Consider the following 18,939-nt stretch of genomic DNA (forward strand, 5'->3'; position numbering starts at 1 on the left):
ACATTTTTTTTTTTCGGCATGATCCCTTTTGTGCGCCACTGTCCTATACTTAAACAGCCAAAATCAGCCAAAGAATTGATTTTTATACTTTTGCAACACTTTTCCATGCCAATGGCCATATTTCTGGCCATTGGCATGTCTAATGGTTATAATACATGCATTACTTTGAGCTGTCATGCCTCTGTTTTGATTTTTGCAGAAATGTACTTGGTTTGCAACCAAATACATTTCTAAACCTCACACTGTTCTGGCATGGATGCCTGCCTGTTTACTGAAATGCTAATTCACATAATTTGCATGGCTGTCACCAGAAAATTAGGTAATTAGCATTATTCAGTGGTGGCCATGCCAGAATAGTGCTTGCAGGCTCGTGCACACCCCCAGCCTTATTTACTGGATGGATTGGTGGCTATATTTTGTGCAGGAGCTGCTGCACTATTCCTACACAGAAAAAAATGGCTTATTTAATCCCAAGGTAAGTTTATAGATATTTCAAACAGAAATCGATTCTATCCTTCCTTTTGAGAAAAAAGAAACCTGCAGAATGCTTTGCTTCATGATGTTGTAATACAGCTTCTGAAGAAAGCAGTGAGTAAATGACCATGAATAATTTCATATTATGAGGGATACTGATTTTCCATTTTCCAGAAAAAATTTTGATAGATTAGAAATTTAAATTTTGTGATTACTGAAAAAAACATGGAATTTTCATGAAAATTGGCATTTCAGGTCATAGGATCATATGAAGTTACTAGGCTATTGGCCCTGAGGCCCTTATAAGCCTAGCCAAGAGTTTAGCCCATGTTTAGACAACTCAGCACACAAAGCCCCTGTCCATTAGGGACACAGGTGGAACCCCAGGAGTGCATTTTCTGTTTCCCTTCCAGTTATCCAGGTTGTGCTTAAAAAGGGATAACGAGGGACTCTGATTGATGTGGAGAGGGAGTCTATTCTACAGATATGGAGTCTCTGGGACACAAATCTGTCCTACCACCAAGTCCTATTGATGTCACAGACCAGGTTGAGGTATAGGATCATGTATTACTCATTCACCAAAACTTGCATTTCTTCTCATTTTACTGCTTAATAATAATGTCAGTTTGTATGGTCTAGCAATGGGGTCTATTTTAGATCACCGAACACTTAAAAAAGCGGATGGTGATTGATCAACCCTATGTAAGCGAAAGCTTAAAATATCGAAGCAACAGAAACCCAAATTTTTTCCTAGGGAAATAATTTGGTTGTCCTTTTCTGTTGCTTTGGTATTTTCAGTGCGGTGGTGGAAAGTTACGGGTCAGGTTCAGGTAAATGTGCGATTGTGTGGACGTGAGGGTTAGGGCGGGTTAGGTGAGTTAGGGTTAGGGCACGGGTGAGGTAAGTGTGCGATTGTGTGGACATGTGGGTTAGGGTGAGTTAGGTGAGTTAGGGTTAGGGAGCGGGTGAGGTGAGTGTGCGATAGTGACGGACCTTAGGGTTAGGGTTTGGGTTAAGGTAAGTGGATAGTTAGTGGTGTGTGTATAGTTTAGTGTAGGGTTAGGTGTCAAATTTTAGGTGTATGTGTGTGGATTGCTGTTTGTTTGGTGTGCTTGTGTTGTGTGTATGTGTTTTGGAACAGCAATTTTTTTCCCTAAGTTCGAGATTGTAAGCTTTCACTTAGATAGGGTCGATTAATCACCGTACAATACAAGAAAATAATATTAAAATCTACAGATAAAACTACATCTTCATTATATTGGAAACTTTTCACTTGGAAATTTTAACACAGAGCTTTTGTCACTCCTAACAAAATTGCAGTTAAGTATAGATCAGAGAGAATTAAATGCTGTAGATGTGATTCTGAAATAATAGCTGATTGGACACATATACTTGCTTGAAAAATATTAATTGTTGTTGATGTATAACTTTGATGCATTGATCAGCTGTGGGCCTATGTAAATTGTTATTTGCTTGTTTTACAACTGATTTGTTTATTTGTTGTTTAAAAAACACATAAAAAATTAAAAAAAGAAACCCTCTAATGAACAATGAGTACCCAATTCCCCATTATACTGAACAAGTTTCTAATAAAAGTGGAGAAAGGAATTGCATACTGTAGAGGATTGCCTTCCAGATAGCCCTAGAAGAAATTACGCCCTTGTTTTGGGGCAACCATCCATGTACAGCCAAAATGTTTGGAATATACTCATATCACCAGACTTAAGGTGTGGCTTAACCTTCCCACAATTTTAGTGCTATTCTTGATTCAAGATTAGATCTTCTTTGTGAGAAGGCCAAGCAACTGCACAACATCTCTATTCTTTATAACACTGCTTCATCTGCCTACAAATAAAGAAGATATTTTTCTTTAACTCATACCAAACTAACCATCGGGCTTACATAAAAGCCTTTGTCACCAAAGTTGTGGGGGTAGGTCACACATTACCTGTATTCATGGATCACCTAACAAAGGCAATGACTTCTCAGCACATAACTGATGCCCCTAGCCATGAGTATTTCAGTGTCATGCAAACCTCCACTTGCATGGTGGCAATCTGCCATATGGAACCACCCCTATCTCCCACCTTCTTCTCTGTAATGAGCAAGACTGTATCACCTGCTGAATCATCTGTCCCAGTGTCTAGGTCTTCCAGCACCAAGCTACAGGTCAGACTTTGGTCATCTGCATCATAGTCAGGACTTTCTTCTTCAATGAGACAAAGCAGATAAATGGAAGACAGGAGTTTAATGATTAATGTTTGATGTGTTTGTAGCTATTAACATTAGGAAAACATATACATTAGGTCACTTAACTCTAAAGGGTGTGTGTAGTCACTGTTAGACATTCTCATAATACTTTATACCTCAGTGATCTAAAAGATTATTGAATAACATACTACATTTTTTATCCTTCAACAAATTAGAAAAAAACTGAATGTTACAGTGATTCATAACTTGAAACATTTGATTACTTCTGAAAGGCTTCAGGAACTGACATTGTGGTCTGTTTTTTTACAGATGTCATAAAAATATAACCACTAGATTTCACAGTACCTTCCAAGTTTATGGAATAAGCTTCCACTTGCTATTGCAATCAGTCATTAACTTTCTCATGAGGTAAACTGAAAAAAAATAAACATGGGGTTACAGCAATCAATACTGTGAAGGACAAAAGGTTAGAAGCTTGACAGTTAAACTTATATACATCAAACAGGCAGTGTTTGCTAATGTAATGCAGTGATGCTCTACCCAGGGTGATCAGTACATAAAATGGCAGATTTTATTTAACATAATATGTACTCTACTTTGGCCACTGTCTACTCTCAACAACAATGGTAGTGTAATTTTAAAGTGATGTGCTTGGACATCAATGTTAAATCTTTTCCTTGTTTATGCAGACAAAATATGGGTAGAGGGTAGCTAGCATGCACCACTGTTTACAAGTTCCTATGCCCATAGTAGTGCTTATCAAGACTAAGCTTTAGTCACTCTAAAGAAGATTGATTGCTGTAGCCCTGACTCCATGTTAACATTGTATTCTCCATACATGTGTACACACATGCACACACATCTGTCTGTCTGTCTATCGTTATAGCTGCATGCATATGTTCCCACAAACACACATACATATGCACTCACTCCTGTCTATTCTTCTGTAGTTATAGCTATAGCTACTTAGATAAGCCCCTCCCTGCACCACCCTACTCACATATACTAACCCTTAACTATAACTCTAACCCTTGACAATACCTTATGAAAACCCATTTCCCCTAACAATACTGTTAAACAATACACGTAAATGCTTCAAATGAATCAACACATATCACAGAATTAAATCTATCCCTTTCTATAGCCCTTCCTCTAACCCTAAGCCATAAATATTCACATATACAATCCTAGCATTAATGCCCAAATGTTGGTATATCCAAATGTTTTGTCATTAAAAGGATATCTAATTTACCATGAACACAAGCACACCACATCAAAGAGAAAAGGAACATTAGATGTTGCTTTTTTTGGCAAACTTTGGAATGCATTATAAATGGTCTTGCATTATCCAGTGTAAGCACTGCAGGGTCTGTATAGTCCGATAATGAGAACATGTGTATATATCTATCTATCTATCTATATATATATATATATATATATATATATATATATATATATATATATATATATATATATACAACAAGCTTACCTGCAGTCTGATAATGAGAACATGTGTATATGTGGATCCCCTTCTGAAGCTGAAAGTTTCAAAATTTTGAACTTCAAATGGCTGAGACCAGAAGATCAAAGTTTGAAACTTTGTTTGTTTGAATGGAGATCGCCGTACTGCTCAGAACAGGATATTTACCATATTCCTCACTGTATTGTGATCTCAGAGTTGGTATATTTATTTATCAGGGGGTGTGGGGGGTGCAGGGGAGCTTAACCCCCTGAAAAAATGTAAACATTTTTATTTTATTTACTTTTTTTAATTTTGCTTTCAAAGTTTCAAAACGTCGATCTTCTGGTCTCGGCTGTTTAAAATTCAAAGTTTTGAAACATCATGCTTTAGAATTAGATCCATATATGTACATCAGGCTGACCTGTAATACAAGAATAAAAACATGTGTATATATACAAGCTTACATGTAGTCCAGTAATGAGAACATGTGTATATTACACCAAGCTTACCTGCTGTTGAAGAAAACAGTATACAGTTCCCAACCTGCTGATATATGACAATTATGCATTTTTCCATGATTCCTGAGGCAGCAACACTCCCATCACATCACTCCTGTGAATCTGGGAAGTTCTAGATGCTAGCTTGCTTAATAAAATGTACCCTTTTTTCTGGTAAGACAGGGTTATCTCACATTTGAGGACTCATGAGTAGGGAACAGATATCACAATGAGCTTGAATCCGGCTGTGACATCCACACTCTGGGCCAGTAATCAAAAGCCTGAATCCTTGGGTCTAACACTGGAGAGGGACATTCACTTGGAATACAAATGGATACACTCAGTATTTCCAGGTGCATACCTCTCTGCTTCGAGAAGAATTTCCCTTAACAGCATCTAGGGAACACAGTCAGCCCAGGGTCTGGATCTCTCTGTATATGTTTCTCCCCAGGTCCCCAGTAAGGGTCTCCATTGGCACAGCTGTGTTCAACATCCTCTCTGTGAAACTGGCGCTTCATGTCCCTGCTCCCTGTAGCTGACACACATAATCACAAACAGACACACACACACACACACACACACACACACACACACACACACACACACACACACACACACACACACACACACACAGACACACACACACACACACACACACACACACACACACACACACACACACACACACACACACATGCACACCTGGGAAAGGCTGGCAGAGATTTTTCTAGCTATACCACCTTCTGCCCAGACTAAAAGGTAGTTTTGCTGATACCATTAAGTTACTATAAGGTTCTTAAAAGATTTCCAATTATACTGAGTGAAGTTAATATTAATACAAATGGAAATGTTGACCAAATAGCTAAGCTTTCAGGAATGGTCAGAGTTCTCACCAAATAAATATATGCAAATACTCTCCAAACTTAATTTTTTTTTCTAAAAGGATAAGTCACAATGAAAAGTTTAAATGCATTTAATAATAAATAATAAATAATAAAAGAACAGAAAATACTAAATATCTATTTACAGTAAACACCAGAGTTTCAGACACCAGAAATATTACAAATATCACAGCTGGAAAGATTTGCAAAGTTACAGAAAAACAATACTTAACTATTCTCATAACACTTTTGTAACTGATCTAGAGAATTGCTATTCCTGGACACTTACTAGTGCAAGACAATATTAAGAGGATGAGTTGTCCTTGCTGTCTGATCCAAGACAGAATACAGAATGCTGAGAGCAATCTCTTTCTATTGTCTAAATATTATTTCTGGTTTACAAAATGGCATCACACACATCAGGTTATTTCACACTGCTTCCCACATTATTCCCCATCACTAGAAGCTGGCATGGTTTTAGTACCTCTGTATTACCAGACATATAGACAGAGCTTTGCTCAGATCTGCTGCAGGTCCTTCAACTTGTAAAACTGTAAAGTACTTCCCTTCTTGCTACAGGAGCTAATAAACCATATTTCTTACAGACACTGTGTCTCTGAATTAATTGAAACCTGTTAGATATCATCTTTGTGGCCTAGGCCTAGTAGTTTAATTTTATTACTATTTTTGAAGTTTGAAATTAACTTCTTCTTTTGCAGTATCCACTGTTGAAACATAAACAATTAATTCAGTTACAATAATACATGTACATTTCCTTTCTTTCCAGCAGGGCACACCGTTGATACATTTTACCACAAGCAGATTTACAAATACATTTTTCAACACAAACATCTATACAAATCAGTTTGATATGCAAATGACATATAATTCTTTACAAAATTCCAGCTAGCTATGCTGGCATATGTTATACATCCAGTGCCCTACTTCTCTTGGCATTGCTGGCAGTATCTCCTATCATCACAGAGCTATCTTTTCAGCTGCTATCTCTTTTTAACCTCCTGATCAGAAAATTAACATGATAAGAGTTACTTGATGTGCCTGGTTGGCTGCTGCTTGTTTCAAATCATACAAGAATTAGTAAAAGTTCCCAAGCTATCAAAATGTTTGCCACCATATAACATTGGCCTAGAAATGCAATTTTCCTACTTCTGTTTGTGGAACTCCACTTGTATACAACAGAAACATTTTAAGTGAACCGCCACTTTTTTTCTTGTAAGGTTGCTGTGATTTTCCATTGATTTATGGAACTGCGTGTATTGTGCAAACTGTTGTATAAGTCCTGTCTACTTATCCATTTGCATACTTATGCTTGCATTGTTTATAATATAGCTTTCGGAATCAATACTGATTTTTTTCTTTTTTTTCTTTTTATTTATCCTTCATTGACTAGGTTAGTCCCACTAGGCTAGTAGCTTCTTTTCATAGGTTGATAGGTAAGAACTAGGCTAGCTGCTTCTGTGGGCCATTTTAAGACTAGCCAGTATCTCTCAGAGAGAATTAGAACCTGTAACTCTTGTTTATTTTATATAGTCTCTATTGTTTCAGCAAAAGCTGAATCAGACAATAGGGGTACAACTGCTGTATCCTACACAAATGCACTTTATACGCACTTACACAAGGGCATGGATCATGCTATCCCTAACAGAACCAACATGCTATCTTCCAAAAAAAGGAAGCCAATCTGGTGGTCCCCGGGATAAACAAACTCTACAACAGAAGAAAGAATCTGCTGCAAAAAAGAGTAAAATCCCATAACTGGAAGAACTCACTGGTCAGCCTCAGTAAGAAGCTGAGATCCCTCATAAAATCCTCCAAAGCTAGTTACAAAAACAAAATCGCCACTGTTTCTAAAGACAACCACAAAACATTCTATAGCTATGTCAAGAATCTCAATGGCAACACTTAGATCTGCTCTGAGTTACATCACAATGGCACTAAATATACAGAACCAACTGATATTGCCAACATCCTGGCAGATAGGTTCAGTGCTAACTTTACCCCCCCCCTCACCCCCTAAAGGGCCCATCTCTATACTGGAAGAATGCAAAGTTCCTGTAATCATGGTTGCACAGGTAAAAACCACTCTCTCCAAAGCCAAGAACACAGCATCCATGGGACCTGACAACATCCCAGGTTGTGTTCTACATGAACTACAGAATGAACTGACACCCCACCTGAGTATCATGTTCATAGGTTCATAGGTTCATAGGTAGGTACTAGGCTATTGGCCCTTGGGCCTATATAAGCCTAGCCAAAAAGGTACACTGGCCTTCGCCACCCAAGAAAATTATTTTCCAATGTCTCTGTCAAGCAGAGCTCCAGAGGTGATCCCAGGTGTGAATTTCCTATTTCCCATCCAGTCATCAAGATTTTTCTTGAAGAGTGCTAATGAGGAGGTTTGTTTGATATAGATAGGTAGTTTGTTCCAGAGTATGGGAAGTCTCTGGGACAGGAATCTATCCCTCCAGCATATTCGGTTTATTGTGGTGACAAGGTTTAGGTCCCTAGAGCATGTAGCTCGGAGGGATTGGGATTTCTTTAAGTGGAGCATGTCCAACAGCTCTGGGTTTGACATAGTTTTGTATGTTAGGCAGAGATCGCCTCTGCGTAGCCAATATGCAATGGAGTAAAGCTGGAGTTTTTTGAGACGGTCTGCGTAGATCATCTGTTTGAGGCCGGTAATCCTCTTTGTGAGGTATTTCTGTGGCCTTTCCAGTTGTTGTAGAAGTCTAAAAGGCAGATCATGTCTCCTAAACCTGATAGACTTCTTTGAAGCAGTCACCAAAGCCGTAGACAAGGGTAAGGTGGTTCACACAGCCTCTTTAGATCTTGGCAAGGCTTTTGACACAATCCCCCACTCTGGAATTATAGATAAACTCACTAAACTAGGTATACCAAAGGGGCATTGTACTCTATAATGGGTCTAATGAGTGATGAGTAGAGGGGAACAATGACCTCTTTTTTTCATGGATGAGAAACCTTTTGTGATGGGGTATGCCATGTAGACTTATTTCCTGACTACTGTGGCGATGTGATTACCAAAGAAGAGACTACTGTCCACCTGTGTCCCAAGGTCTCTTATCACACTTTTGGTGTTAAGTAGACTACCACCTATGTGGTAAATTATGGGTACAGAGTTTTTACCAAAGGAGATGACAATACACTTTTTGGCATTGAGCTTGAGGCCATGGCTTTGACACCAGGCATCTGTCTTCGTAAGACCCTTTTGTAGGATGTCCACATAGTTAGGAGTTTTGATTATGGCTTCTAGTTTGCAGTCCTCTGTGAACTTCATTAGCCAAAGATGTTCTGTGTTAGCCTGTACTTTAGAAAAGTAGATACCAAACAGGAGAGGACCCAGGACTGAACCCTTGGTTCTCCACTTGTCACTGGTCTGAAGTCGGATTTGGAGTCTGCTACTTTCACAGTGTGGGTTTTGTCAGTGAGCCAGTTGGCAACCCATCTTGTGAAATAGGGATTTATACCTAGTTTAGTGAGTTTATCTATAATTCCAGAGTGGAGGATTGTGTCAAAAGCCTTGCCAAGATCTAGGGAGGCTGTGTGAATCACCTTACCCTTGTCTACGGCTTTAGTGACTGCTTCAAAGAAGTCTATCAGGTTTAGGAGACATAATCTGCTTTTTACAAACCCAAACTGGGTGGGGTCCAGAGTTTGGAGATTACCATTGTCTTTGTTTATAAGTTCCATGATGATACGTTCCATGACCTTGCAGGTGAAAATTTGTCCAGGGCATTGAGGAACTTCCCCTACTTGTGGTTGTCAGGGGAAGAGTTTCTGTGTTACACATCCTGACTTCCTGTGTCCAGGCATGGAGGCAGTCAGGAGAAACAGGGAAAAAACATGTCTGATTCATCTTTTGCTGAAACTGGAGTGAAAATTGCTGAATATGTAGTTGAAATGGTAGAATCACAACCAGAAGTTTTTTTTTCTACTGATGTGTGTTCAGAAAAAAACAGTCACATTGGAGGAGAAGGAGAATGTAGCTGAAATAGAGATGGATTCAGAGGAAAGCTTTCAGAGGGGATTGTTTGAAGAAGAGACATGAAAAATACATAATTACAACCCTCCAATCAGGGGTGGAGGGTTGGGGGATGTTTATTAGGAAGAAATGGTAAACCAAAGTGAGCCAGAAAATGGAGCAGCAATTTCATGGAGTGACATCATGGAAAAATAGAAGAAGAAAAAGGAGAAGACAAAACTGTGCCAGAAAAAAAGGTTCCAGAGACATAAACTTATGCACAAACTGTTGGAGAAGGAACAAAGAAGAAAGAAGAAATAAAAGAAATAAAAAAGAAGTATATAGTATATGTGAGCAGTAAAAAAGAAGAAAGTTTGGGCAGGTATGAGGTTTGGGACTCTGTCATAGCCCCTCTGGGTGTCAAAGCAAAAGAGGTAAGAGCATTTATATTAATTAATAAATATACTTGTTGTGACTTAATATTTGAGACTGGGCAGGCCATGGAAATTTTTTGTGAGTGCATATAAACAAAAGAAAAATATTTATCCTTGGTCAGAACATATGTTGCAAGCTTTTTACAGACAAGCAAACAAAAAAGAATTATAGTCCATTTAGAACTGAAGTTGAAGCAAAAGAACTGAAAGAACATTTGTTAACTATATGTAAAGAGGTAATGGAAACTACAAAAAAAAATGGCGAAAGAGAACTATGGACTGGGGCTGGGGGATTGGAATGTGTAGTGATATTGAAAATGGAAAATGGTAATGTTATGCATGTACATAGTATTATTAATCGTCATGGTAATAGGGATTTTGTAAATACAGGGGTCAACCAAAGACTTGTTATTTTTGTGGAAAAAAATGATAATTTAATTAATGAATGTGACAAAAAATATGTTAACTATGTGGTAAAACAGGCCATAATGCAAAAAAAATGATTTAACATACAATAAATGTGGCAATACTAGCTATTAATAGATAGAATGTGAAGTGAATGTGCAAGAAAATGAAAATGAAGTTATACATTAGAAAGAGATAGAAGAATGTGTTATACAAGAAATTATACAAAAAGATGTGACTGGTAGAGAGATTGTACATGAAGTTAAAGAAAGTATCAAGAAAAAAGAAAGAGGAGAAAAGTGAGGAAGAAGCTGACTGGCATATAGTAATAAATAAATAAAATATCCAATAGGGAAAAGAGCTAAATAAAAGAAAATTCAAAAATATAATGCTTAGAGCAAATTAAAAAAAGGAAAGGGATAGCTGGGAACTAACTTTGGGCAGCATGACGCCAGGGAATCTTCTAGGGCTACGTTTATATAGGTTCCAGGGCCATTAGCCTAGTACACACCTATGAACCTATGAACATTTTATTATTATAGCTGTTCTTAAAAGCTGAAATTATTAGCTTTAAATGTGAATTGTATTAAAAATCTTAACAGGAGAATAGGTATATTATAATGGTGCATTGCAGTAGATGCACATATTATTGTTTTAGAAGATATCAGATTATTAACAGTGGAAGAAAGAACACACACTGAAAAACTTTGGAATGGTGCAGTAGTTTGGAACATGGGGAAAGAAAGATGCTCAGGCATATGTTTACTATGTCAAGAAAGCATTAAAATATTAGATGTAACCATGATTGAACTAGGACGAATTATCATAAAAGATATCATATAGAAAAAATATGTGTATGGTATTATAGCTTTATATGCATATGCAACAAAAAAGAGAGAAATAATGTTTAAGAATATTCCTCATTATGTTCATCTAAATATAGACATTATAGTGGTGGGTGATTTTAATTGTAATTTAAGAAAAAAATAAAAGCAATTTTGATGTTAAAATCGTTAAAAAAATTATGAGAAGTGGAAAGTTAAGTGCATGGGAATATAACCACTGGACCTACAAAATGAATTAAATTAGGACAGAAATTGATTATTTGTTAATATCTGATAGTTTAAAAGTTAAAAAATGAATTAAGTATGCTGGGTTTTCAAATTGTGTGGCTATATGGATTAAAGTACAGGAAAATGAAAAAATATATAAGAATAGGAAAAGGAATAAAGATAATGAAAAAGAATTAGATTTAGAAGAGAAAAAATAACTTATCAAACTATGGAAAAGTCATATGAATATGAGAGAGTTTATGAGAATTTGACTATCTGGTGGCTTAATTTTAAAGAGGAATATAAAAAAGTGTTTTAGAATGAATAAGGAAGAAAAGAAGAAAAGAAAAAGAGAGATATAAGACATTAAGTCAAGAAACATTCAGAGGCTTATTAGAGAAGAAAGATTAATTTTATGAAAAATAAAGAGAAATATATAAAACAAATCAAATTAAAATTAACTACTCGTTATATATACAAATATATTGTTTACAAGGAAAGATAGAAGAGGTAGCACAATAATTGAGTAAGGTAATAAAAGAAGGAAAACAATAAAAGAATTAAAAAATAAGGAAGGTAAGCAAATAAAACATTGAGAAGCAATATACAAGATAATTAAAGAACATGTATTGGAATTATTTGCTAAAAGAGAAGAAAACATAAAACAAATTTATAAATGTGAAAAATTAAATAATTATAATTAGTAATTAGAGCAAAAAATAACATGAAAGAATTGAATGAAGTTCTAAAAGATATTAGCATGAATTCATCAACAGGACTGGACAGAATTCAATATGGTATGCATAAAGAAATAGCGGAGTGGCAAAAAATAATTTTTATAGAAGCTATGAACTGGAATTAAAGAGAAAGAGATATGTACAGGAGTTATAAAAATTATATTTAAAAAATGAAAGAAAGATGATATAAAAATTGAAGACCTATAACTTTGAATAATACAGATTATAAAATGTTTACAAAAATAATAGCAAAAAGGTTGCAAAAATGGGTATAATATATGACCAAAATGTATTCAGAAAAAAAGGAAATCAGGATTTATTATCGATAATAAGAGAAATAATTGACAATATCATAAATAAAAATGTAGAAGCGAAGGTTATGAAAGTGGATATAAGTAAAGCCTATGATAATATTCAATATAAATCATTATGTGAATTTTGCAGGCATATAATATAAGCAAAAAAATATTACAAGTAACAAAATCTGTTTATGAAAGGAACTATGTGAAACTAAATATAAATGGCTGGATTGTGGAAGAAATAAAAATAGAATGTGAAATAAATTAGGGCTGCCCTGCTAGTAATGTAATTTTCTCATTAGTTATGAATGTAATAGTGAAGGAAATTAATAAAATGTCAAGTAGAGGTGGATGCAAAATGATGAAGGCGGTACAACTGCCAATAATGTATAATTATGCAGATGATATTGTATTAATTGTTAAAAATAAAATTATGAATAGAAGAAATAAATAAAAAATTAAGTATCATTTATAAAAAACTAGTTTAAGTATAAATTAAGAGAAAAGTAAAGGATTTGGCTTTGAAGGTATGATAGGGGCCACTGAGTTCAATGAAAAAATATATAGCTATATTCGGAATAATATTTGTTAGGAATGAATACAGACAACAACAGTGGGATAATGTACTCAAAGAAATAAAGGATATGACTATTTTTGTTTTTGGATGTCATATAGATTTTCATATAGAAAAAAGCACACTTGAACACCATGGTAATAGGAAAAATTGCTTATGTTGCTAACATCTATATGACTCCTATTAAGTATGAAAAGGAACTAATGACAATTATGTTTTCTTATATATGGGACTCTCGACTGAATCCAGTCAAGAGAGGGGTTCTATATATGAAAGAAGAGCAAAGAGGCTTGGGTTTAATAAACCCAATAGTACATGCAGCATCTTTAATTTTATATAAGGTATTAAAAGTATCTATATTAGAAGATCGACAAAGCCATTAATCAGCCTTATCATCAAAAATGCCGGTGATAGAAGTGTGTTTTGTGAGATCACAGTACAGTTTAGATTGGAAAAGTTGCCCGTTCCTCACTGTAGTGCAATTAGGGTTGGTATATATAATTAGTGGGGAGCATAGCCCCCCACAAAATTGAATTCTATCACCAGCATTTTTGAAGATTAGGCCATTCAGTTAATGGCTTTGGCGGTCTTCTAATATAAACCCTAGTAAAAGGAATTATGAAGGAAAGTAAAAACTTGATAGAAATGATACTGTATTATAGATACAAAGAATTGTGGGAAGAAATGGAAGTTAAAAAAGGAAGTAAAAACATTGTGAATGAAGAAATGAATGAGTACCCCAACAAAATTATGTTGGAAAATAAAAAAAAACAATATATGTGAGAAAAATAGAAAGGAGTAGTACTTACATATTATGAAAACATTTTATTGCATTGATCCATGTAAAGATTTAGAAACAGATAAGAAAAAAGTCATAATGATGAAATATAATAACGCTAAAAAGATTAAAGAATGTAATGATTTTTTATGGAGATTGTTAATTAGAAAATTGCCAGTTAAACCAAATATGCCATATAAGAAAAAGCAAGACAGAATATGTAATAAATGTGGAGAGTTTGAGACTACTGAACATGTATTTTTGAAATGTAAAATTGTTAATATATATGTAAACATAATAAAGTGAAAAGTTTGTTAAAATTTCAGCAAATAAATATGGACATAATAGAATGTGATTATTATGGTGCATGGAAACTGGAAGAAGTGAAGAAAATGGACAGAGTAATGCTTTATGTTTTATGGACTATATGGGATGAGGGACTAAATGAAATGAAATACAATGGAAAATGGACTTTGACAAAGATTATGGAGAAAATAATGTTCTGATTGTGGATAAAAGAGTGGTTGGGATGCTTAAATTGAAGTTTATAACATATGGAGATTTGTAAATATATGTAAATAATGTAAATATGTAAATAATATGTAATTTATATGTCAATAAAAAATACTCTTTTTAATATGAGCCATAGGCTCTTATACATCCACCTGAGTTATTGCCAGCTCAGACAGACATTTATTTATTATTTGTTGACCAGGAAAGTCTGACTAGGACAGAGCCTATTTTCACTGGAAGCCTGGGCAGAAACACTCCAGATGCATGGCTTTTGAATGTGGAGGAAACCGGACAGCCTGGAGGAAGCCCATGCGAATGCAGGGAGGACATGCAGACTCCATACTGAAAGCACCCCAGCTGAGAATCGAACCAGGGAACTTCTTGTTGTGAGGCAACAATGTTAACTGCTAAACCACCACATTGCCCTTCCCAAAGGACTGAACACTCAGGAATGCAGTATAATCCTCATGCTGCACTTCATTGTCAGTAATCGATTTACCTGGTGTAAGAATAGAACAACCATTGCATGAAAGGTTATTGAGCGATGTGTTGCACCACTGACACTGCACTTTATAATTAGATCACTGCTGCAGTAGCCTAAGCTATATGGGATGTTCTGCCAAAGATCTAACCAGCTGGCCATCTTTCAAAATTTTAGGGCACATATCCTAGTCAGTGACCTGCATGAGGGAAGCAAGATGAAATCATTGACTAGACTGCCTAAATTTCAGGACTTTCTCAGCAAAGAGTGTACTCCTCTGCAGGTTTTGGGTGACTGATGTTTGTCCAGCCCTTCTACGATGCTGGGAAGATAGTTACCCCAATGAGGATTACTTCCCACATTTCAATTTTTGTAAAACACATTTACTTTTAGTGAAATTATTATGACTGGGGCTGTTTATTGGCTTTATACTGGTTTTCTATAAATGCTTTACCTCAAAAACTTATATTTTGAGTTATGGTTCCCTGAGGGGAATCCCTTATATATTTTTGGGAGAAAAAGTGAACGTTTATCTCAGATTTTATTATTATGGGTTGAGATGTTAGGGGTTGGAAATTTTCATTAAAAGGTTTTACAGAAAAAACTTAAATTCCTCTCAGACTACTTTACTGACTCTGCTATGCTACATAAAGTAATTGTCCCACAGCTTTTTTGGCTGACAGCTGGTATTGTGCCTCTGTGGGGATTACCTTATTTATTTTATTTAGTTTTATTTTTTACAAAGATAAGTATGTCCTTTTTGCATAACAGTGTTGCAAGAGACTGGGTTAGTATGTTTGGTAGTTTTAAGTCAAAACATCATATCTTCTAGGCTCTGCTGTTCTTCACCTGTGAGATGCCTTTTAAAGCTAGGACATGGACACAAGTTATATGGGTGGCTTTGTTTTTCATTCCAGTTTTCTCTCTGCCTTAGCTGTGGATGAATAACTATTCTGTGGCCACCAGTTGTTCCTTGTACCACTCGTCTCTTTCTCTCATTTCTTCTGGTGTTGATCCTCAGAAGCCATTAAGGACCAGGAGGCAGACATGTTCTCTGTGGATGTTAAGATGTCCTTTTTTGCTGAAGGAGAACTGCCCTAGTGAGTCTTAGGGAAGGGAATGGATGATATACCTACCCTAAGCTTTTGTGAGGATCTTGATTCCAGGGGAAGTGGCCATCTTTTAAGATTCTATTTTCCTGGGGGGGGGGGGGGTCTCCAAGAAAAAGGAAGTGCAAGACTAGACATTCTACCTCTCCAAGACAAGGATGATTGGCTGAGCTTCACTAAGGTTTACTCAGTGACTTTTAGTCCTTAAATGCTGATTCTTTTGAGATAGAAAAAAAAGTTCCTGTTCTCAAACACTGATTCCAATCCAAAGGTGTATGAATTAGACTTTGAATGTATTTGTCAAGTTCCCTCTCCACAGAATGGAGAATCTGGCTCTAAGGAATCAGTTAAGCAGTCATTTTTCATACTATTGCCAGAATGAAGGAACTGAATCAGTAGTAGCAAAATGAAATACAAGAATTTCAAAAAATATATTATACTATGTTACATGTGGATATTTCTCAACCTGCATCTATTTTTCATGTGTTTACAGCCTTAGAGAATGCTTTTTGGCAGCCTGCAGTTTCTCTCGTATTCATTCACCTACTTCTAGAAAGGTTGATATGTTGTATAAAGCACCCCAGTTCCACAATTCCATTCTGTCTAACCTCAGGTCATATCCGGCACTGTTTTTTCTGTTAAAGTCAGCTTCTGAAAAAAAAAATTCCAGCTGTTAGTCATATCCTTTCTGACTGCAAATTGCAAAAAGCTTTTGATAGTTTTGAAAAGTAAGATTATTCTTCTTCCACCATGGCCTCCAAAATGGTAAATTGTCAAGCTCACATTTACATTTCTGCTGGCTTCTTTTCAGCGTATGACCACAGCCCCTCTGATTTGTCTTGAACTTTTGAGAATTATATTCCAAACAATAGGAGGTGACATAAGTGTTATCCACCACTCTTCTCCAAGAGGCATTAATTTTCAAAGGGATTAAGAGGGAAGAGCTAAACTTTGTTTGTGTCTTTCAGCTTTTCCCAGTTACGGGTTGCCACAGCGGAACTCCAGTCCGCTAATGATTGGTAGTTGATTTTCACATGCCGAGTTACCAGCTCTGACACACAACCTTCAACGAAGGTACGCCCATTCACGCATGTCTCCATGCAGAAGACACTCTAGCTGAGAATCAAACCGGACAGCGTCTTGAGGCGACAGCACCATCATTAAGGCAAAATCAGGGACATTTGTAAGGTACTCGGCTACCTACACTTCTCAACTTCTTTCTCAACTCTAGATGATAGACAGCAGTTTTAAATAGATAAGTGTGATTAAACTGGGGACATCCTTTTGACTACTACTAGGCGTTTTTTGCTACCGTTCATCCGGGGAGCTAACACTGCCCAATGTTTATATTGTAAACAGTGAATTTGGAAATGGTAGCGATACTTAAAGTACTGCACTATTTTTACAAAAGACCGTACTACAGTAAAAAATAAACATTTCTGCCCATCTATCTAGAAACAAGCTTATATACCAGAACTTGTGACAACTTTTGCGCTAGCTTTGCAAACCCTTCCCTCTAATTTCCTGAGATGATGTACACTTTATTTTTTTCACGCATTACAGTCAGATCTGGAAAATAGCTCTTACTGATCTAGTGGTACAATCCTTCACCAGAACTGAGCGACAGCTAGTTAAAACACTGTACAGCATTAAACATTAATTACATCCTCTCGATTATAACGATGTCTTCAAATACTACAGTACTTGTCCTGCAAGTTGCATCTAGCATGTCTGTCTAAAGAGGAAGAGCTTTGCCATGTGAATTGAAGCTTACATTTCTAGCATAAATTACACCTCCCCTAACGGGCATCTCAGAATATCTAAAATACTCAGTGTGTTGGAGTCGGTCTTATGCTGTTGGACTATTAATGATCCAAAAACAAACCCTGACACACAAGCTACTTCAGATCGGACTTCTTCTACTTCCACGATGTTGAAGTTTCTAAGTTTCCCACAACATGACAGAATTAAGCAAAGTCTAGTTACTTCCAATTTTAGAGTCGTATGACATCACACAAATGCATTCAGATTGCACAGTGACGGACGAAGCTGTCAAGGAAGAGGTGGTATGAGCGTTCTGGTATAAAGGTTCTCCTACAGAATGGACGAGCTTCTATTTTGATATTTAGTGAAATTATTTTAATTGCACTACGTAATAAAAAAAGACAAATTGTAATCTGCAAGCGTCCCATCTTTCTACTTGTCATACAAATGTTTCTTGTTCAAAAATAATAATTAAGAAAGTGGAAGAAATTGGCAAGGATGGGCCTAAAATAAGGGAGATTTTTTTTAAATGATGCTAACTTAGAAAGTTTATTATGCAATGTCATGTTCGAAAAGAAATGCAGGGCTGCATGATTTCTTAACAGCTGGACTTGTAACTTAGGTTACTTTGAATTTACAATGTGCACGCTGGTTGGATTGGCCAATCAGTGTGCACATTTCTCGTCTTTTCTAAGATGACCTTGTATAATACACATTATACCACACATGAAGAAAGCACTTTAGTCCTGACAACCAGCAAACACAACTACTTCACTTCAATAATGCTGATTTGGAAATGAGAGCCTCTGCCACACTACAGACTGATCGACATCTGTCAATCATGCCCCTAATACCTTGCACCAAGGGCAGCTGTCTTTTTTCACTCCACCCAAAAACTCTACTGGTGAGAAGATCTGCATTGGTACATTATAAGAAGTTTGTAATAATCTTGCAGTGGATATCAAGGCTGAGAGCCTGAATGCTCCCTGTAATAGAAATGTTATTTAGCCATTCCTCTGCTGAGGTCCTTAACATGATTAATGAAAGGGGAAAGTAAATTTGGAGGTTTACTCAAATATCTCAACCCTCCTTTCCAAAATAAAATAGAATATTTTCTTACAGTTCAGCTTCATTTCAGGAACAAGATTAGGCATTCTCATTAAAGCACAGGCAAGCAAAAATTCCAAAATCAGTGCCAGAGAGATTCAAAGAAGAAAGTAGGTTCCTCCCATAACCAAGGACAATCAGAGAGCTTGACTATATATATG

Source organism: Protopterus annectens, chromosome 1.part2 (assembly GCF_019279795.1).
Source record: "Protopterus annectens isolate FY-2018-M chromosome 1.part2, PAN1.0, whole genome shotgun sequence".
NCBI lineage: Eukaryota > Metazoa > Chordata > Ceratodontiformes > Protopteridae > Protopterus > Protopterus annectens.